Raw genomic sequence first — 22,151 nt, 5'->3', positions numbered from 1 at the left:
CAGGTTATATTATACTCACCCAGGGGCGGTCCCGCTGCGGTCTGGTCCGATGGGTGTCACGGTCCGGTCCGGGGCCTCCCATCTTCATACGATGACGTCCTCTTCTTTGCTTCCTGCCGCGGCTCCTGCACAGGCGTACTTTGTCTTCCCTGTTGAGGGCAGAGCAAAGTACTGCAGTGCGCGGGCGCCAGGAAAGGTCAGAGAGGCCCAGCACCTGCGCACTGCAGTACTTTACACTGCCCTCAACAGGGCAGCCATAGTACGCCTGCGCAGGAGCCACGGCAGGAACCAAAGAAGAGGACGTCATCGTATGAAGATGGAAGGCGCCGGTCCCTGACCGCAATGCCCATCAGACAGGACCGCCCCTGGGTGAGTATAATCTAACTTGTTTTTCTTATCTTTCAGGTTACATCGGGGGGGGGGGCTTATCTACAGCATTATAGAATGCTGTAGATAAGCCCCTGATGGTGGTGGCCTTAGCTTAAAGGCCTAAAATGGGGTGACAGATTCTCGTTAAAGAGGTCATCTGGACTTCATAGAACAATTATTTTACCTCCACGTAGCCTCAATTACTGAAAAAGCTAATACTCACCTTCTGATACGCAACAAAAGACGTCTACATGTGTTGGAGTCATGACATTCCATATTGACATGTCTTCAGCATTTCACTTATTGCAGTGGTAATCTCAGTCAATACTGCACTATTTTAGAAAAAGAGAAAGAGAAAAACGTAAAAAGGACCACCTCTTTAATTTTACACATGTGATAATTTGTTAAAGCCCCTTTCCCTGTGTATGATTTATATGAAAAATGTTGCTGATAGCTCATTGTTAATGAAAAATACTTATTCTGTACCGGCCATTGCTGTTGTACTTAATGTTTACAATGTAATGGTGGGGTTACATGTGCCAACGCCAGCCTTAAACTTGTTCCGTTTGGCTGAATGCAAGCCAGTCTGCGGTAAATTATTGGCCTGTTTAGACAGGCTGATAACACTCCTATGCGTATAGAACAATCGTTAATATACTTATTACCTGCCCTTATACTGTAAGTAAGCCCTAAGGGACTGTGGGTGGGTGGGACTGCAATGTGATTGACAGCTCTACTCTCAGATTGTGTTATGCCATAATGCTGTGCTCAGAGATCTATTTGCACAGCGTGAATCTGATATTTATGTGTAGCATAATTGTCCAACATGTCTTTTGGTAAATATTGGAGTGCTGCCTGCTTTTTTTTATTCTATATTTTTGCATACAATGGATAATTTTGCTTGGGAGGCCTTGCATCTTGCACCCGCTAAGGGTTAGGCTGGATTGGTTTTCATTCTGTCTATTCCTATTAGCAGCACACCAAACTAAACATGTTCTTGGTGGAATTTAGACGCAGACATGGACTACTACACTCCTCAAAATTAAACTGGACAAAATTCTTGAACACCTTGGTTCATCACTCCTGCAGATCGCAACATGCTTAGGCCAAGATGTCAGTACTGTTCAACATTGAGTGTCCCAGTGGTTGGGGGAACAATGATGAACTGGAATCACAGAAAAAGGTGCAGAGCAGCGAACATCTGCAAGGAGGGATCATCAGATAAATAGAATGACGCATAGTGATCTATTCTGTGCTGCAAGTGAAATTAAACGTCACATACCAAGGCTAAGGTATCAAACATTGTCTACACACACCATCAGAAAGCTATTGCGTAGCATTGAGATACGAGCATACGAGCCAGATATCCAGGTATAACTGTCAGCACATCTGCTCTCATAGGCTATAATGGTGCAGAGCAAGATCATAATGGAAGCAGGAATGGAATAATGGAGGCTGGAATAGAGGTCTATCCTCTTCAGTGACAAGTTTTGCTTTTGTCTCAAATGCAATTAAAACGGGAGATTGGTCTGGAGACCACATGGGAAGTACCATGAAGAGGCATTCAGGGGGCAATGTCACAATAGTGTGGTGTGGCATAAAGTAGCAGTAGGATCCCCTCTAATCTTCAATCCACACAATGCACACTAAAATCTCAGTGTTACACTGATTTGGTCGTAGAACCATTGGTCCGGCCATTTCTTCCAAGTGTTCCAGAAACCACTATTCAACTCGACAACACCAGGCCGCATGTTACTGGTGCTACTGTGAACAATATTTGTGGCCTAAACTTTCTACAATGATCTGCAGTGTCTCTGGGCTCATCTCCAATCAAGCAAATTTTGGATGTCATTGGTTGGCAATTGCAAAGGATGATGCCAGCAGCAGATCTTGATGTTTTAAACATTTTGATTCATTTTTTCATCATTTGCATATAATTAGCATGTCTAGAAAGCCTGTCATTTCCATAATTCCATGACTTTTCCTCCTAGATGTTGCGATTTCAATGTTGAGAAGTGTATAGTAAAAAAGGAAAAAAAAAACCTCTGAGCTCTCCACATGGCCACAGCTGCTCTGTTGCTGTTATCATTGGTGACGTTCCAACAGCTAACTTAGTGTAACGTGGACAAAGACAGAAGGGAACATTGACACATTCACTTAGTAACACATAGACATCTTTATTGATTCAATCCAGTAAAATGTTACTTATGTTGTCTTGGTATATGCATCTCTGACTTGTTTCTGGCATTGAAGAAGCACTCTCATCAAAATGTTTATGTTAATATATTACAATCATCATATTATATAGTATTGTGTACTTACAATTGCTCATTTTTCCTTTCTACTCAGTTAATTCTTCTCTTTTCTATTAGGTATATGACATCACGTGATTAAAAACTGACTAGCTGAATCCTTCTAAGCTCTGTGTAGAAACAGGAGGTCGATGTAGTCTGCATGAGTCATTAGTCACTGCAAATGTCCCTGGCAGGGGCAGGAGGGAGCAGCTGGGTCAGGAGTTGAAGAGGGGAATGATAAAAGCTGGGACATGAGACTTCCTGTTTCTACATAGAGAAATTAGAAGAACTTACTGGGTAGAAAGGCAAAATGAGCAACTGTAAGTACACAGTGCAATATAATGTGATGATTGTCATATATTAAGAGGATAAAAACTTTGATGAGAGTAGGAGTGCTTCTTTAAACACACCGTTAGTCATCGAGATGTGACTAAGGGGGTGTTTACCGCTGGAAATGATTGAATTAATAGTGAAGTCTGTTTTTATTTACAAGTGGATGTACCAATTACCTTTCATATCATCATTGACAAGTTGTACTCATGCAATATGACTTTTGCCTTATATCTTCATGATTGCTGTCGAAAAGTTTCATATTTTTAGTTAATGGGGCATTTGACAGACAATGATTATATTTCACAGGGTGAAAATACAATTCAGCCTCCTACAAATTCCTCCAAACATGTGAAAATTGCTGTTGAATTGAACAAAAGGATTCCAGGTGGGTAAACCATAAAACGACCAGTGTAGTATTGCACTTGGGACCAGTACGATCAATATTAATAATATAAGGCCTATGCATTGGCTTTTGCAGCAGAGAAGCACTGTAAGCACTGCTGCCAGGGGACTTACCACCCACCGGCAACCTCTGATGATGATGATTACTCAGCAAAGCTGCAAAGCCGATATAATGTGAGTATGATAGCTATAGTTCTACTAGTTTATTTATAATGCTCTGCCACATAAGTCCAGGGATAGGGGTGGTCATGTACTGTATGCTCCTGCTGTCCTCGATCTGATATAGGGACTAAGTTACCCTCTAATGAGAAGAATGGTAAATGTAATCAGAAGACAACCCTTAATGGCCTGTTTATGTGGTTCATCATGCTCAGGATGAATTGATCCTGAGGCCTGACAAAATTTAAGGACAGCAGCATCTATATAATAGCAAACTGGAAATATGATGCCGATAGACAGATTAAAGGGTACCTGTAACCAGGGTTGTCCCATAAGAGATAAGACCATCACCTTTTATCCCTCATATACATCATTCTAATATGCTGTATATAAGCCCCCGCTCCAACCTGCAACAAAAGAAAAACACCTTTTATTATACTCACCTTCGGGCGGTCTGTTTCGATGGGCGTCACTGGTCTTGGTCTGGCGCCGGCTCCAGGTTTTTGAGGGCCCCGGGCGAAAGAGTCTCAGTGGGCCCCCCCTTTAACACATACCACGATTCATGATCGCATATAACACAGCCCACGTAGTATAAAACACAGCCACGTAGTATCTAGCACAGCCCACATTGCATATAACAGCCCATATAGTATATAGCACAGCCACATATTATATAACACAGCCCACGTAGTATATAACACGGCCCACGTAGTATATAGAACAGCCATGTAGTATATAGCACAGCCCACGAAGCATATAACAGCCCATATAGTATATAGCACAGCCACATAGTATACAGCACAGCCCCCCTTCCCAAGAATGGCCCCATAGTCCAGTACTCACTGTTATAGTTGAAAAAAAACCACTCCTCACCTCTCAACGTGCCCGCACTGCTCCCTGCTCCAGTCTCCTAGTGCCGCTGCACTGCCTGACGCACAGCGAGTGCGCAATGACGTCATCACGCACCCGCAGCGGCAGTGTCAGAGGCAGAGTAGGGAATGATGGGAGAGGGAGCATCAGGTGACGCTCTCTCCTCCATCATTGGCTTTGAACTTTACCGGCAGACGCCGGTATAGTTCAATGCGGCAGCGGGGGAGTTGGTGCTGGTGACAGGCAGGCCCCCCTGCCTCACAGAGGCCCCATAGCAGCTGCTGTGCCGCTGCCTGCCCCTAACGCCGGCCCTAAATGGGCCCCCCTGTCTCACCAGGGCCCCGGCACTTGCCCAGGTACGCCGGGTGCTGACGCCGGCCCTGTCTGGCGCCTCCCATCTTCTTTCGATGCCGTTCTCCTTCTGTGCTTCGCATGGATGACGCTTCCTACATCATCCACACAGTGTTCCCCTGCGGAGGCGTACTTCTCTGCCCTGGTTAGGACAGGGTAAAGTACTGCAGTGCACATGCGCCAGGAAAGGCTACGAAGCCCCGGTACATTCGCACTGCAGTACATTGCTGTGCTCTAGTCAGGGCAGAGAAATACGACTGTGCAGGAGAGTGATACCAGGGAACACTGTGTGGATGATGTAGGATGCGTCATCCACATAAAGCACAGAAGGAGGACGGCATCGAGTGAAGAAGGGAGGAGCCAGACCAAGACCAGTGACACCAATCGGACCAGACACCACGTAAGTGTGTACTATACTGTATGTTGCAGGCTGGATCGGGGGCATATATACAGCATATTAGAATGCTGCATATCAGGGCTGAAAGTGCTGGTCTTATGGGACAAACCTGATGACAGGTTCCCTTTATCTTGTGCATTGATACTAACCACCAAATAAGAGCAATTGTGAAATTACAGTCTATCAAGACCACCTTATTATGCATAGGGCAATAAAAAAAAATCTGAGAATTCTCTGTAAGCTAATATTCCACTTACAGGGAAATTGGCATTTCTTTTTACATATCACTATCTGTATTAAAAGTAAAAAAATATATAAATTTTCACACTAGCTACTGAGGCTTTTTTAGACTCTAACTTCCTGTTTTTCAGGAAACAACAAATGTACATAGCCACAATGGTTACATCCTGATCATATCTTTTGTACTGAAGTGGGCAAGGGTCATTGTGAAAGAGTGCAGGGTCAGCTGTGACATCGCCTTTTATGCTTGGTGGATTCTGGGTTATCATCGGTGTATAGAAGTGTTTGTTATCAGTGTAATCCAGACTCTGATTATAACAAACCTTGATGAAAATTCTTCCTGAAAGGACAGAAGGTATGAATATTAAAAAAAAAAAACTAGTGTTCAGCGTGAAAATTGCACAAATAATAATTTTATTTTTTTTTAACAAAGATCATGATATGAAAAAAAAATTGCCATTTTTTTAACTACATGTAAAACAAAAACAATCGGTCATTTTTTAGCTTTCCTTTAAGGTGGATGTGTCACCAGATGTTACAATACAAAGTGGTTACTTTATTAAATAGATCTGTTAGAACTAGTGAAGCTGGTGTAATTACTTTTGAAATTCATATCAGAATGAATTAATAAGTCTGATATTAAGATGAGAATTTTATGATTCCAGCTAAAGACTGAAAGAGGTACTCATGAGTGAGTTCAAGTGTATTCAATCTCCTCTCACCCAGCCTGACTGCTGCAGTTTGTACTGAGCAGTATGAGATATCATCATCAACAGGGAAGAGGGACACTGAGAAGTTGATAATCAGTCTAAGTGGGCAGAGATTGAGTTTAAGTAAAGGAATTATGCATTCAGTAGATACAGTCATTCCAATATGGATTCTCAAAGTAAATACATCAGGTCTAAGAGGTTTCATTTAATAATTTCATGTATTAAAGAGAACCTGTCACCCCCCCCTTTCCCCCCCCCAAGGCCTATTAAGGTAAAAGAGCCACCTTCAGCAGCACTAAGGCTGCAGTCTGTGAAGGAGACTCTTATGTTTTTGATCCCTTAATAACGCTGAAATATTCACTTTTATAAATTGCGTGCCATACCTCTATTGAGTCAGGGAGGTATGTTTGTTCCCCCTGACTCAGCCACCTCGCGGCCGTCCATCATCCCACCGGGCGCCGCCTCCTCATTGTCTTGTGCCCTCACCGGTGCCTGCACTCTGCAATTATTTCTCGGGCATGAGCGATGCGCGCTGCCCTGGTACTTATGTAGCGCCCCCACTGCCGCAGGGCCGAGGGGTACCCGGTATCGGGCCTCTGAGTCTCTGCTCTGGGGTTGTCACGGTGGCTAGGCCCGGTCCGTGACCCTGCTGAGGGGCATACAGTAATAGATGTGAATGGTGGTGGTAGTGCGGTGCAGTGCCGGTCGCAGTAAATAACGAGGACACCAGGTTGCAGTCTCTTTACCTCTTTACTGAAGATCTCTGGGTCCTCAGTCCGGAATACGGTTAACCAGGCTGCGCAAATCCGGCCGGTCCAATGGCACCTCCAGAGTTCTCTTTGCAGGTGGAAATCTGTGCCTTCCTGCTAGCGCTATGTGTTGTGGTCCTCCCCTGCTGTGCTTACGGAAAGTCCCCACAACTGTTGTGTCTGTTTCTCGTGTTCCCTCACAACTCGTTCGGATGATGTTCTTCTCCTCCGTCCCTCCCGGTGTTATGGTTGGGACGGTACCCGTATGACGAGTAGGCTCGGAGCTCTTCCGGGACTCTAGAGTCGCCCCTCTCCTAGTGTGCCCCCCATGTCTTCATAGGTGATATATGTGAGACAGCCCGCCTATGACTGACTGTCCTGCCGTTGGTTTGAAGTATTGCTTGGAGCTATAGAAATACTTCCTCGGCGTTCCGGGCCGCCGGCTGTGCGCCTCAGTAGGATGTTGCCTCGGTCTTACAGCACGACTCCTACTGGAATTCTCCTTCTTGCTTTGATCTCGTTTCTCACTCAGCACAATATATCTCGCTTCTGATCCTTTCTTAGGGCACCGCCGCTATGCTGAGCAGGCACGGTCCCGTGACGTTCTCCCTGTTTGCCAGGCCTCTGTCAGGGTCCCAAACCTGACAGGGACCCAACCGAATCTTCCCCCACAACACCCTCTGCCACAAGGTGTTGCCTGGTTCCAACCCAGTCAGCTTTCTGACTAACTTCCTGCCTGACCCCCAGTTTACCCACACGGTGAGGAGTGGCCTAATAAATAGCACCCTTAGCTCCCCCTGGAGGCCCGACTGTGAAATGTATTGGTGTATGTGATACCTGGTCAGATGAACTCCTTCAGTGCCATCAGACGTACCATAGCCCCCCTTAGCGGCGAAGCCACAGTACTGCAACGACCAGGACTCTGGGGCGCTGCACTCCCCCCCGGTTAAATCCAGTACTCCGGGACTGGGAAGAAAACAACAATACATGTCAGCAAAAAGACATACAATTTTTGTGAGTGCAATAACAATAAGCATATTTGAACAGGCTTCCCTTTATGGGAGGTGAGAACACTTGAACGTTACAAACATGGTTAAATACTTTTAAATAACTTTTCTTACCCAACCGGGTATTCTACTAAGTGCAAAATTTTTAAACATTAATTCAACATTGCCTTTAAGGATGTACACTCTGAATCCACTAAAGACCTTCTTATAACACATTATAAGGCTTTAGCAACTGTGCTACATTCTCCTACTTTACGTCTGCAGGACCGCCTGTCCTAAACGCTCCAGACCTACTGCCTCTCCTTTCTATTACAGGACCGCCCCATTCTGTCCGGGCCTACTGTCCTTCCACTACTATACACAGTATAGAACATGTTTTTCTTTCAGTTTGAGATCACTGAGCCATCTCTATATGGCTCCTAAGAGGACTCACCACTAACCCCTACGGGTTCACTTCCTGTCCTCATTCTTCTATTAACATTATTGAACATTTCTTACAATCAACTAATTGGTTACATTTAACTTTCACATATCAACATTATTACTTCTTCTTTTAAAGCATCATCATTCCTTAAGTGCTATCGATGAACATCCCCTTTAAGAGGGGACCAAGTCTCTATGAGGTAGTGCAACTTCTCAAGCTGCAAATCCGTATGCAGCAAGGACTCCAGTACAAGTTCCAAGAACCGTATCTTCGCAAAGAGTCCGTCTTTTATATAAAACCAGTAGAGAGCACCTTTAAGAAGGTGCAAACTATATTCAAGAAGTTTGTATCATGCATTGTTCATGATTCCAGCAGTTCTTTGATAACTTGTGCAAAACGTAGAAAACAAACAAAAAGCAATAGGGATCCCGGGTCAACAAAGGGATCCCTTTAAGAGTAACCCTAGACGGGTTTTAGCAGCAAAACAGCAGGGAAACAAAAAGTTAACTATTTACACGTTCAGGTTTACGAGGTTTAGTTGGACGGCTTCCAGGGCTGCACCTGGCACTTAACCCCTCTTGGTCTGGGAAAAGTGAGGTCCAGGGTTACACCCAGTGCTGGACAAACGCCGTTAATCCGTCTTGCATGTACGGTTAAATCATGCACAGCGATGGAGGTCTGCGCAACTTGAGTATGGGCACTTGCTGCAGCAGAGGTAGCGGCTGTTGCAAAATCAGTCACTGGAACGGAGTCAGCAGCTGTGGCACTAGCAGTCACTGGAGTGGTGTCGGTCGTCAGGGCAGGGTCGTCCTTCATACCTGCTTCAGATGCGGTCCCTCCGGTGCCGGTCTGCTCCGTCTCCACTGGGGTCTGGAACGCTGGCTGCGGAGCCTTGTGCTGCGACGTTGTCATCTCTGTTTGCAGCACCTCGCTTTCCGGCAGGGCCTTGCTTTCTGGCTTCGGAGCGCTGGAACTTCTTTCTTGCTCCAGACCAGATGGGGTTGCCGACAGACTTCTGGCGAGGCTCCCGATGATGGTCTTCTTCCACTCGGCCTCAGTGCTCAGCTGCGTCCGCCGGGGTTGGTGGATCAGCTCGTCCGCTCCGGTCTGCAGGAGGTCAGCGTCAACTGTGGAGGTCTGGCTGCGGTGCCTCTCCGGGTAGCTAGGGGAGTCCTCGGCTCCGACCCCACGCTCCGGCTCCGGGCGGCTCGCCATGGCGTCCTCCATGTGGCTCGCTTCTTCTTCCTGGTCCTTTTCCCGCTCTCTCCTTCGTGGGCGGTTTCGCTTTCTTTGTCTCTGCCCACCATTGAGGATCAGGAGGCGGATCTCGGCTGCTGACGGACACGTCCTCAAGGGGCCAAGATATTTAGACTGGGCGGCCATTGTCTTTCGCGCTCTTCAGCTTGTTTATGCCCACTTCCACGCCCTTCTTCTTCTCCTGCGCTCTCCTTAGCGCTGTAATGGCGGCGGTTTTGGCGGGAACGTTTGGCGGCAAGTGGCAATCCACAGTCTTTGCAGTAAGTCACAGTCCAAGCACAGTAAATCACAGTTCCAAGGCACACATGACCTGATTCTTCAGGCTTAAGTAGATCCTGTTCGTGACGCCAAGTTGTAGCGCCCCCACTGCCGCAGGGCCGAGGGGTACCCGGTACCGGGCCTCTGAGTCTCTGCTCTGGGGTTGTCACGGTGGCTAGGCCCGGTCCGTGACCCTGCTGAGGGGCGTACAGTAATAGATGTGGATGGTGGTGGTAGTGCGGTGCAGTGCCGGTCGCAGTAAATAACGAGGACACCAGGTTGCAGTCTCTTTACCTCTTTACTGAAGATCTCTGGGTCCTCAGTCCGGAATACGGTTAACCAGGCTGCGCAAGTCCGGCTGGTCCAATGGCACCTCCAGAGTTCTCTTTGCAGGTGGAAATCTGTGCCTTCCTGCTAGCGCTATGTGTTGTGGTCCTCCCCTGCTGTGCTTACGGAAAGTCCCCACAACTGTTGTGTCTGTTTCTCGTGTTCCCTCACAACTCGTTCGGATGATGTTCTTCTCCTCAGTCCCTCCCGGTGTTATGGTTGGGACGGCACCCGTATGACGAGTAGGCTCGGAGCTCTTCCGGGACTCTAGAGTCGCCCCTCTCCTAGTGTGCCCCCCATGTCTTCATAGGTGATATATGTGAGACAGCCCGCCTATGACTGACTGTCCTGCCGTTGGTTTGAAGTATTGCTTGGAGCTAGATATAGAAATACTTCCTCGGCATTCCGGCCGCCGGCTGTGCGCCTCAGTAGGATGTTGCCTCGGTCTTACAGCACGACTCCTACTGGTATTCTCCTTCTTGCTTTGATCTCGTTTCTCACTCAGCACAATATATCTCGCTTCTGATCCTTTCTTAGGGCACCGCCGCTATGCTGAGCAGGCACGGTCCCGTGACGTTCTCCCTGTTTGCCAGGCCTCTGTCAGGGTCCCAAACCTGACAGGGACCCTACCGAATCTTCCCCCACAACACCCTCTGCCACAAGGTGTTGCCTGGTTCCAACCCAGTCAGCTTTCTGACTAACTTCCTGCCTGACCCCCAGTTTACCCACACGGTGAGGAGTGGCCTAATAAATAGCACCCTTAGCTCCCCCTGGAGGCCCGACTGTGAAATGTATTGGTGTATGTGATACCTGGTCAGATGAACTCCTTCAGTGCCATCAGACGTACCATAGCCCCCCTTAGCGGCGAAGCCACAGTACTGCAACGACCAGGACTCTGGGGCGCTGCACTTACATCAAGTGATGTAAGTAGATCGCGCCTGCGCACAGCGCCAGATTCCCAGCCCCGCAGTGTGAATAAATCATAACACACTGCAGGGTGGGATATTGGGCCTCCGCAACACGCAGGAGCGATATCAGTACATCAGTTGATGTGAGTTCCAGGGTAGCGCACACGGCGCATGCCCGAAAAATGAGAGCACAGCGCAGGCACCAGTGACGTGAGGAAACACAGAGGAGGCAGCGCCTGGTGCACTGAGGGGATGATGGACGGCTGCGAGGCGGTTGAGTCAGGGGGAGAAAACGTACCCCCCGGACTCAATACAGGTATGGCGTGCAATTTATAAAAGTGAATATTTCAGCGTTATTAGGGATCACAAACATAAGAGTCTCCTTCACAGAATGCAGCCTTAGTGCTGCAGAAGGTGGCTCTTTTACCTTAATAGGCCCTGGGAGTGACAGGTTCCTTTTAAATTTGCATTTTAGAATTTGATGGCAGATCTGTTTTAAACAATCTCACTACCAAACATTGAGATAGGATAGGAATTTAACTCCTGAAAGTGTACATATTTGGGTATCAGGACAATATGTTTTATTCTTCTCCCATCTTCATCCTTATCTCATCATTTATTAGTTTACTAGAAGGTGGAATTATTATTATTATTATTATTTATTATTATATCGTCATTTATTCTATGGCGCTTTACATGTGAGGAGGGGTATACATAATAAAAACAAATACAATAATCTTAAACAATACAAGTCACGACTGGTACAGTAGGAGAGAGGACCCTGCCCACGAGGACTCACAATCTACAAGGGATGGGTGAGGATACAGTAGGTGAGGGTAGAGCTGGTCATGCAACGGTTTGTTCGATCGGTGGTTACCTCAAGTTGTAGGCTTGTCAGAAGAGGTAGGCTTGGATGTGTATTGAAGTGGGTTAAATCAACCACTTTTGGAACAGATTTGCAAGCATACATCTAACAGGCTTTCTTGATTTGAAGACTATGGCAGAAGTGGTCCTCCTAAGTACAGTATATCAGCACCTTCATTGTGACACGCCACAATACTAAGTCTTAGGAGAAGACTCTCCTATATTATGGATGCAATTTGTGTCTCGTATGACATAAACATTCCAACCCTTCTGGAGAATAGTGAGACTCCTTTGGGCTATTTCTATGAAAGTCTTGGGCAAGTCCTTAACAAATTGCCATGTGCAGCAGACTTCACCAAACAACTTCCAGTTCTGCAGCTGCAATAATCCATCGTGTCCTCCGATCTTGCTTTCTAAGGTGGTAAACGTACCTGCACGTATGACAGAGAAATGTTGTTGAGATGCCTACATAGGAAATGATCCGTCAGTACCTATTCACTTACTATGGTTGGTGAAGCAGTGGTAGTGAAGGGCCCTTTGCTCAAAGGCTGTGTTGCTGTTTTAGGAGGAAAGAAACCACGTTTTTCCAATCCTTTACAACACCTTCAATCTCCTGCCACAAAGTGCTAGAAAACGATGAATGGCTTAGAATAATCTTTACCATAAGGAAATGCTTTTAAATCTAAAATATATTGCCACCTTCCTTTAGTAGCATGAAAGTCCAAGGATTTATAGAGGACATACTGTATAAAGGACATATAGAGGATTGAGGCCTCATGATAAAATCCAACATTCGGTTCATATTCAAATGCCAATTCATGCTACCTAACACTCTTACCTACCCTAGGGCAGGACAACATTTCTCTTTCTTTAGGGGGCACCTTCACCTCAGTTCTTTATACCTGTATGATGACACTGCATTGCTTGTGGAGACAGGATCTTGATATGATTTTTAGCTATCCTTAGTGAAGAGTAATGTGGCCACCTAAACTTGGATCTACTCTTTGGCGCCTCATTAATGGCATGTACACCATTGTAATTTGTAAGAAGCTCCATGCAAAGGAAATTCTGCTTAGATATAGACTACCTGATCTAAAAACTAGTATTCTCTCCTTGTAATGCAGTCTCTACAACTCATCAATTATTAAAGCCTCATTACACTCCAGCTCAGATGGTTAACCTAACCAGTAACTAGAGTCGCACAGCGGGTCCAGATAATATGTGTCCTCTCTATGATCTAACATCATGCTCTTTCTTTACAGGCTGTGCAGTATAACCAGCAATGGTGAAGAGTGAAGACAGGATCAGGACCATTTGAAATGTTGGAAGAAGACACAAACTTTTTAATTTCTGCACATTACTTATAAGCAATAAATAGACCACAATCGGCATTACATTAAGTTATAAGATAATAACCCATCCTGATTTCTATAGCACAGCTGGGATTTCCCAAACAGGAAAATTATCTTACTAAAATGTAAGAGGAAGGCCAGCACCTTATTTCGTCGCTGGATCACCCGCTGACATTGCTGGATCGGTGTGTGTGACACCGATCCAGCGATGTCTTCACTGGTAACCAGGGTAAACATCGGGTTACTAAGCGCAGGGCCGCGCTTAGTAACCCGATGTTTACCCTGGTTACCAGTGTAAATGTAAAAAAAAAAAAACACTACATACTCACCTTCTGATGTCTGTCGCGTCCCCCGGCGTCCGCTTCCCTGCACTGTGTCAGCGCCGGCTGGCCGTAAAGCAGAGCACAGCGGTGACGTCACCGCTCTGCTTTAGGGCCGGCGCTTACACAGTGCAGGGAAGCGGACGCCGGGGGACGCGACAGACATCAGAAGGTGAGTATGTAGTGTTTGTTTTTTTTTACATTTACACTGGTAACCAGGGTACACATCGGGTTACTAAGTGCGGCCCTGCGCTTAGTAACCCGATGTTTACCCTGGTTACCCGGGGACTTCGGCATAGTTGGTCGCTGGAGAGCTGTCTGTGTGACAGCTCTCCAGCGACCACGCAACGACGAAACAGCGACGCTGCAGCGATCGGCATCGCTGTCTATATCGCTGCAGCATCGCTTAATGTGACGGTACCTTAGGCTCTGTTCAGACATATACCATGGCTTTCACAACGTAGTGCCGGATCATGCCATATTAGCCGATCTCATTGGCACTAATTGAGCCTCCAGTGCAACAAAGCCTAACCAGGCAAATCAAGTCTGGTAACCTCTGGGGTGAAGTTTAACTTAACTTTAGTTTTTGACCTGTAATGACTGAGAAGTAGAGTTGAGCGACTTTCATTTTTTTAAGATCGAGTCGGGTTTTGTGAAACCCGATTTTGTCCAGAGTCGAGTCGAGTGCAGTCGGCCGATTATCGCTAAAAGTCGGGGATCGACCGAAACACGAAACCCAATGCAAGTCAATGGGGAAGCATAGTCGGCAGTGAGTGGAGGCCAGGAAAACACCTACAGTGCCCATTTTAATGCCAAAAACATCCATTCTTGTTTCTGAAGCTTGTCAATCTTAATTAACTTTATAATAATAGTTGGGCATAGGGAATTGGGGGTCATTTGGCAAAAGTTGTGGGGGGAGTAGGGCCGGCTCAAGTTTTTCGTGGGCCCAGGAAATGCGGACTACGTCACGGCGGTGTTGCAGGGAAAGGTAAGTATTTCAACGTTGCAAGTGCTGTGATCCTGAGCAAGCAGGGGGGGCCCACTCGTTCGCATTGGCACTGGCACAGGGCCCCTCAAAGTACAGCGATGTGTGTTTGCATGGCAGGGGCGCCTCCCACCAGCAGCGACACTTTTGCGTACTCTGAGGGGCCCTGTGCCAGTGACGTCGCCAACGAGTATGCCCCCCCACCTGATGAAGGAACCTGCACTTTCATCTGCACCTTCCTCTCTGTCCCTGTGTAAGGTGGTATAACATGCGGGAAGGGGAACCTTACTTTCAGCAGGGTCAGATTCTGGCTGTGTAGAGTATAAGGGGAATGTAGTGGTCTAGGTCAATGTACCAGCAGACTCATCTAGCAGTGGCTGGGCAATGGGCAGGATGAGGAGGAAACAGATATAGGGCCAAAGAATAAAGTAGGCTAAATGCAGTTCAAAATTGGTAACAGGACTAAACAGGCGGCATTGCTTTGTTCAGTGGAGTAGCAAACCCAAGAGCAGCAGACACTGTTTCAAGGGCATAACCACACTAGTAGGCCAAATGCAGTTTAATATCTGATAGTATAGGGCGAAAGCCAGAATGTGGAAGCTCAGCTTTGTTCAGTTGAGGACAACACCAGGCAGGGGCAGACAGACACCTTTAGTAGGCCGGAACAGCCAATAGCCAATTGCATTTTTAAAAATGGTAATTTGGAACTGAAGGTTGAAGCTCAGCTTTATTCAGTTGAGGACAACACCAGGCAGGGGCAGACAGACACCTTTAGTAGGCCGGAACAGCCAATGGCATTTTTAGAAATGGTAATTTGGAACAGAAGGTAGAAGCTCAGCTTTATTCAGTTGAGGACAACACCAGGCAGGGGCAGACATTCACCTTTAGTAGGCCGGAACAGCCAATTGCATTTTTAAAAATGGTAATTTGGAACAGAAGGTTGAAGCTCAGCTTTATTCAGTTGAGGACAACACCAGGCAGGGGCAGACAGACACCTTTAGTAGGCCGGAACAGCCAATTTTTTAAAAAAACAGCAGTTAGTAAGAGGCAGAAGGTAGAAGCTCAGCTTTATTCAGTTGAGGACAACACCAGGCAGGGGCAGACAGACACCTTTAGTAGGCCGGAACAGCCAATTGCATTTTTAAAAATGGTAACTTGGAACAGAAGGTTGAAGCTCAGCTTTATTCAGTTGAGGACAACACCAGGCAGGGGCAGACAGACACCTTTAGTAGGCCGGAACAGCCAATTTTTAAAAAAAACAGCAGTTAGTAAGAGGCAGAAGGTAGAAGCTCAGCTTTATTCAGTTGAGGACAACACCAGGCAGGGGCAGACAGACACCTTTAGTAGGCCGGAACAGCCAATTGCATTTTTAAAAATGGTAATTTGGAACTGAAGGTTGAAGCTCAGCTTTATTCAGTTGAGGACAACACCAGGCAGGGGCAGACATTCACCTTTAGTAGGCCGGAACAGCCAATTGCATTTTTAAAAATGGTAATTTGGAACAGAAGGTTGAAGCTCAGCTTTATTCAGTTGAGGACAACACCAGGCAGGGGCAGTCAGACACCTTTAGTAGGCCGGAACAGCCAATTTTTTAAAAAAACAGCAGTTAGTAAGAGGCAGAAGGTAGAAGCTCAGCTTTATTCAGTTGAGGACAACACCAGGCAGGGGCAGACAGACACCTTTAGTAGGCCGGAACAGCCAATTGCATTTTTAAAAATGGTAATTTGGAACTGAAGGTTGAAGCTCAGCTTTATTCAGTTGAGGACAACACCAGGCAGGGGCAGACATTCACCTTTAGTAGGCCGGAACAGCCAATTGCATTTTTAAAAATGGTAATTTGGAACAGAAGGTTGAAGCTCAGCTTTATTCAGTTGAGGACAACACCAGGCAGGGGCAGTCAGACACCTTTAGTAGGCCGAAACAGCCAATTTTTTAAAAAAACAGCAGTTAGTAAGAGGCAGAAGGTAGAAGCTCAGCTTTATTCAGTTGAGGACAACACCAGGCAGGGGCAGACAGACACCTTTAGTAGGCCGGAACAGCCAATTGCATTTTTAAAAATGGTAATTTGGAACTGAAGGTTGAAGCTCAGCTTTATTCAGTTGAGGACAACACCAGGCAGGGGCAGACATTCACCTTTAGTAGGCCGGAACAGCCAATTGCATTTTTAAAAATGGTAATTTGGAACAGAAGGTAGAAGCTCAGCTTTATTCAGTTGAGGACAACACCAGGCAGGGGCAGACATTCACCTTTAGTAGGCCGGAACAGCCAATTGCATTTTTAAAAATGGTAATTTGGAACTGAAGGTTGAAGCTCAGCTTTATTCAGTTGAGGACAATACCAGGCAGGGGCAGACAGACACCTTTAGTAGGCCGGAACAGCCAATTTTTTAAAAAAACAGCAGTTAGTAAGAGGCAGAAGGTAGAAGCTCAGCTTTATTCAGTTGAGGACAACACCAGGCAGGGGCAGACAGACACCTTTAGTAGGCCGGAACAGCCAATTGCATTTTTAAAAATGGTAATTTGGAACTGAAGGTTGAAGCTCAGCTTTATTCAGTTGAGGACAACACCAGGCAGGGGCAGACAGACACCTTTAGTAGGCCGGAACAGCCAATTTTTAAAAAAAACAGCAGTTAGTAAGAGGCAGAAGGTAGAAGCTCAGCTTTATTCAGTTGAGGACAACACCAGGCAGGGGCAGACAGACACCTTTAGTAGGCCGGAACAGCCAATGGCATTTTTAAAAATGGTAATTTGGAACTGAAGGTTGAAGCTCAGCTTTATTCAGTTGAGGACAACACCAGGCAGGGGCAGACAGACACCTTTAGTAGGCCGGAACAGCCAATGGCATTTTTAAAAATGGTAATTTGGAACAGAAGGTAGAAGCTCAGCTTTATTCAGTTGAGGACAACACCAGGCAGGGGCAGACATTCACCTTTAGTAGGCCGGAACAGCCAATTGCATTTTTAAAAATGGTAATTTGGAACTGAAGGTTGAAGCTCAGCTTTATTCAGTTGAGGACAACACCAGGCAGGGGCAGACATTCACCTTTAGTAGGCCGGAACAGCCAATGGCATTTTTAGAAATGGTAATTTGGAACAGAAGGTAGAAGCTCAGCTTTATTCAGTTGAGGACAACACCAGGCAGGGGCAGACATTCACCTTTAGTAGGCCGGAACAGCCAATGGCATTTTTAGAAATGGTAATTTGGAACAGAAGGTAGAAGCTCAGCTTTATTCAGTTGAGGACAACACCAGGCAGGGGCAGACATTCACCTTTAGTAGGCCGGAACAGCCAATTGCATTTTTAAAAATGGTAATTTGGAACAGAAGGTAGAAGCTCAGCTTTATTCAGTTGAGGACAACACCAGGCAGGGGCAGACATTCACCTTTAGTAGGCCGGAACAGCCAATTGCATTTTTAAAAATGGTAATTTGGAACAGAAGGTTGAAGCTCAGCTTTATTCAGTTGAGGACAACACCAGGCAGGGGCAGACAGACACCTTTAGTAGGCCGGAACAGCCAATTTTATAAAAAAAAAGCAGTTAATAAGAGGCAGAAGGTAGAAGCTCAGCTTTATTCAGTTGCAGCTTCTTGGCAATAATATAAAGAAAACGCGACAGGACAACACTCGGTGGATGCCATATCTGTGTTTTCAATGGAAAAAATCCTTTCAGTTAACTACTTGCAGGAGCAAGTTTTTGTAGCTGGTGGACAATTTTTTTTAAAAAAAGCAGTTAATAAGAGGCAGAAGGTAGAAGCTCAGCTTTATTCAGTTGCAGCTTCTTGGCAATAATATAAAGAAGACGCGACAGGACAACACTCGGTGGATGCCATATCTGTGTTTTCAATGGAAAAAAACCTTTCAGTTAACTACTTGCAGGAGAAAGTTTTTGTAGCTGGTGGCCAATTTTTGTACTGTACCAGTTTTTTGTTGTATGTGTTTTTGTTTTTAATGTTAAAATGTCTGCATTTGATATCTCTCCAGTATTTTCTTTTTTATAAGCAAAATACTGCAGTTTTACATCGGTTACATGGATACACAGGCAGCTTGGTGGTGAGTGGAGGAGTATTTAAAGTAGGGACCGCAGACAGGCTATCAAAGGCCTAAAATAACAAACAATAGGCTCATGGCAGCTTTACAGCGGTTACATGGATACACAGGCAGCTTGGTGGTGAGTGGAGGAGTATTTAAAGTAGGGACCGCAGACAGGCTATCAAAGGCCTAAAATAACAAACAATAGGCTTATGGCAGTTTTACAGCGGTTACATGGATAAACGGGCAGGCAGCTTGGTGGTCAGTGGAGGAGTATTTAAAGTAGGGACCGCAGACAGGCTATCAAAGGCCTAAAATAACAAACAATAGGCTCATGGCAGTTTTACAGCGGTTACATGGATACACAGGCAGCTTGGTGGTCAGTGGAGGAGTATTTAAAGTAGGGACCGCAGACAGGCTATCAAAGGCCTAAAATAACAAACAATAGGCTTATGGCAGTTTTACAGCGGTTACATGGATACACAGGCAGCTTGGTGGTGAGTGGAGGAGTATTTAAAGTAGGGACCGCAGACAGGCTATCAAAGGCCTAAAATAACAAACAATAGGCTTATGGCAGTTTTACAGCGGTTACATGGATACACGGGCAGGCAGCTTGGTGGTCAGTGGAGGAGTATTTAAAGTAGGGACCGCAGACAGGCTATCAAAGGCCTAAAATAACAAACAATAGGCTCATGGCAGCTTTACAGCGGTTACATGGATACACAGGCAGCTTGGTGGTGAGTGGAGGAGTATTTAAAGTAGGGACCGCAGACAGGCTATCAAAGGCCTAAAATAACAAACAATAGGCTCATGGCAGCTTTACAGCGGTTACATGGATACACAGGCAGCTTGGTGGTGAGTGGAGGAGTATTTAAAGTAGGGACCGCAGACAGGCTATCAAAGGCCTAAAATAACAAACAATAGGCTTATGGCAGTTTTACAGCGGTTACATGGATACACGGGCAGGCAGCTTGGTGGTCAGTGGAGGAGTATTTAAAGTAGGGACCGCAGACAGGCTATCAAAGGCCTAAAATAACAAACAATAGGCTCATGGCAGTTTTACAGCGGTTACATGGATACACGGGCAGGCAGCTTGGTGGTCAGTGGAGGAGTATTTAAAGTAGGGACCGCAGACAGGCTATCAAAGGCCTAAAATAACAAACAATAGGCTCATGGCAGTTTTACAGCGGTTACATGGATACACGGGCAGGCAGCTTGGTGGTCAGTGGAGGAGTATTTAAAGTAGGGACCTGTTGTGAATTTGGATTTTGGGCTCCCCCGGTGGCTACTGGTGGAATTGAACTGGTGTTTTCATCTTCTCTGTTCACCTGTTCCCATCAAGATGTGGGAGTCGCTATATAACCTTGCTGCTCTGTTAGTTGCTTGCCGGTCAACAATGTTATCAGAAGCCTCTCTGTGCTTGTTCCTGCTCCTAGACAACTACTAGATAAGTTGGACTCTTGTCCATGTTTGTTTTTGCATTTTGTTCCAGTTCACAGCTGTAGTTTCGTTACTGTGTCTGGAAAGCTCTTGTGAACGGGAATTGCCACTCTGGTGTTATGAGTTAATGCCAGAGTTTTAAAGTAATTTCTGGATGGTGTTTTTGATAGGGTTTTCGGCTGACCATGAAAGTGTCCTTTCTGTCTTCTGCTATGTAGTAAGTGGACCTCAAATTTGCTAAACCTATTTTCATACTACGTTTGTTATTTCATCTCAACTCACCGCCAATACATGTGGGGGGCCTCTGTCTCCTTTCGGGGTATTTCTCTAGAGGTGAGCTAGGACTAATATTTTCCTCTGCTAGCTTTATTTAGTCCTCCGGCTGGGCTGGGCATCTAGAATCAACGTAGGCATGCTACCCGGCCACTGCTAGTTGTGCGTTAGGTTTAGTTCATGGTCAGCTCAGTTCCCATCTTCCAAGAGCTAGTTCCTATATATGCTTATGCTATGTTCTCTTGCCATTGAGATCATGACAGTTTGACCGGCCCGCAAAGTGTTAATTGTTTGGGCTGAAGCAGGAGAAAAAGAAGTGTTGAAGGGAAATTTTTTTTTTTTTTTTCCCCTCAGAGTTTTGCTGCCTAGCCCTTAATTGCTGTCTAGCTGCTTCTTACCTCCTCTTAACCCTTGAATGGCTCTGTGTCCACCTGTTTGTAATGGATCTTCAGAGTGTAACTGCAGGTTTGAATAATCTCGCCACGAAGGTACAAAATTTGCAAGATTTTGTTTGTCATGCACCTGTATCTGAGCCGAGAATTCCTTTGCCGGAATTTTTCTCGGGGAATAGATCCGGGTTTCAGAATTTTCGAAATAATTGCAAATTATTTTTGTCTCTGAAATCTCGCTCTGCCGGAGACCCTGCACAGCAGGTCAGGATTGTGATTTCCTTGCTCCGGGGCGACCCTCAAGACTGGGCTTTTTCATTGACACCAGGGGATCCTGCGTTGCTCAATGTGGATGCATTTTTTCTGGCCTTGGGGTTGCTTTATGACGAACCTCATTTGGAGCTTCAGGCAGAAAAAACTTTGATGTCCCTATCTCAGGGGCAAGATGAAGCGGAAATTTACTGCCAAAGATTCCGTAAATGGTCTGTGCTTACTCAGTGGAATGAGTGCGCCCTGGCGGCGACTTTCAGAGAGGGTCTCTCTGATGCCATTAAGGATGTTATGGTGGGGTTCCCTGTGCCTGCGGGTCTGAATGAGTCCATGACAATGGCTATTCAGATCGATAGGCGTTTGCGGGAGCGCAAACCAGTGAACCATCTGGCGGTGTCCACTGAGAAGTCGCCAGAGAGTATGCAGTGTGATAGAATTCTGTCCCGAAGCGAGCGGCAGAATTTTAGACGGAAAAATGGGTTGTGTTTCTATTGTGGTGATTCTACTCATGTTATATCAGCATGCTCTAAGCGCACTAAAAAGCTTGGTAAATCTGTTTCCATTTGCACCTTACCGTCTAAATTTATTCTATCTGTGACCCTGATTTGCTCTTTGTCATCTATTACCACGGACGCCTATGTCGACTCTGGCGCCGCTTTGAGTCTTATGGATTGGTCCTTTGCCAAACGCTGTGGGTATGATTTAGAGCCTTTGGAGACTCCTATTCCTCTGAAGGGGATTGACTCCACCCCATTGGCTAATAATAATCCACAATACTGGACACAAGTAACTATGCGTATTAATCCGGATCACCAGGAGATTATTCGCTTTCTGGTGCTGTATAATCTACATGATGATTTGGTGCTAGGATTGCCTTGGCTGCAATCTCACAACCCAGTCCTCGACTGGAGAGCTATGTCTGTGTTGAGCTGGGGATGTAAGGGGGCTCATGGGGATGTACCTGTGGTTTCCATTTCATCATCCATTCCCTCTGAAATTCCTGAGTTCCTGTCTGACTATCGTGACGTCTTTGAAGAATCCAAGCTTGGTTCGTTACCTCCGCACCGAGAGTGCGATTGTGCCATAGATTTAATCCCGGGTAGTAAATACCCAAAGGGTCGTTTATTTAATCTGTCTGTGCCTGAACATGCTGCTATGCGAGAATATATAAAGGAGT

The 22,151-nt window shown here is 46.0% G+C and overlaps 1 long non-coding RNA gene across 1 annotated transcript in view; it reads left to right on the top strand.

Moving 5' to 3' along the window:
• Window positions 1–13,313, top strand: part of LOC143769072 (uncharacterized) — a 134,112-nt gene extending 120,799 nt beyond the window's left edge. The window contains exons 3-5 of the long non-coding RNA XR_013214201.1: window positions 3,303–3,381; window positions 3,475–3,572; window positions 13,182–13,313. This is a non-coding gene — a long non-coding RNA (uncharacterized LOC143769072). The remainder of the gene's footprint in view (window positions 1–3,302; window positions 3,382–3,474; window positions 3,573–13,181) is intronic.
• The last annotated feature ends 8,838 nt before the right edge of the window (window positions 13,314–22,151 follow it).

The sequence above is a fragment of the Ranitomeya variabilis genome, chromosome 4 (assembly GCF_051348905.1).
Source record: "Ranitomeya variabilis isolate aRanVar5 chromosome 4, aRanVar5.hap1, whole genome shotgun sequence".
NCBI lineage: Eukaryota > Metazoa > Chordata > Amphibia > Anura > Dendrobatidae > Ranitomeya > Ranitomeya variabilis.
Note: the sequence above shows the minus strand (reverse complement) of the source record. Positions and strands in the feature narration are given on the sequence as shown.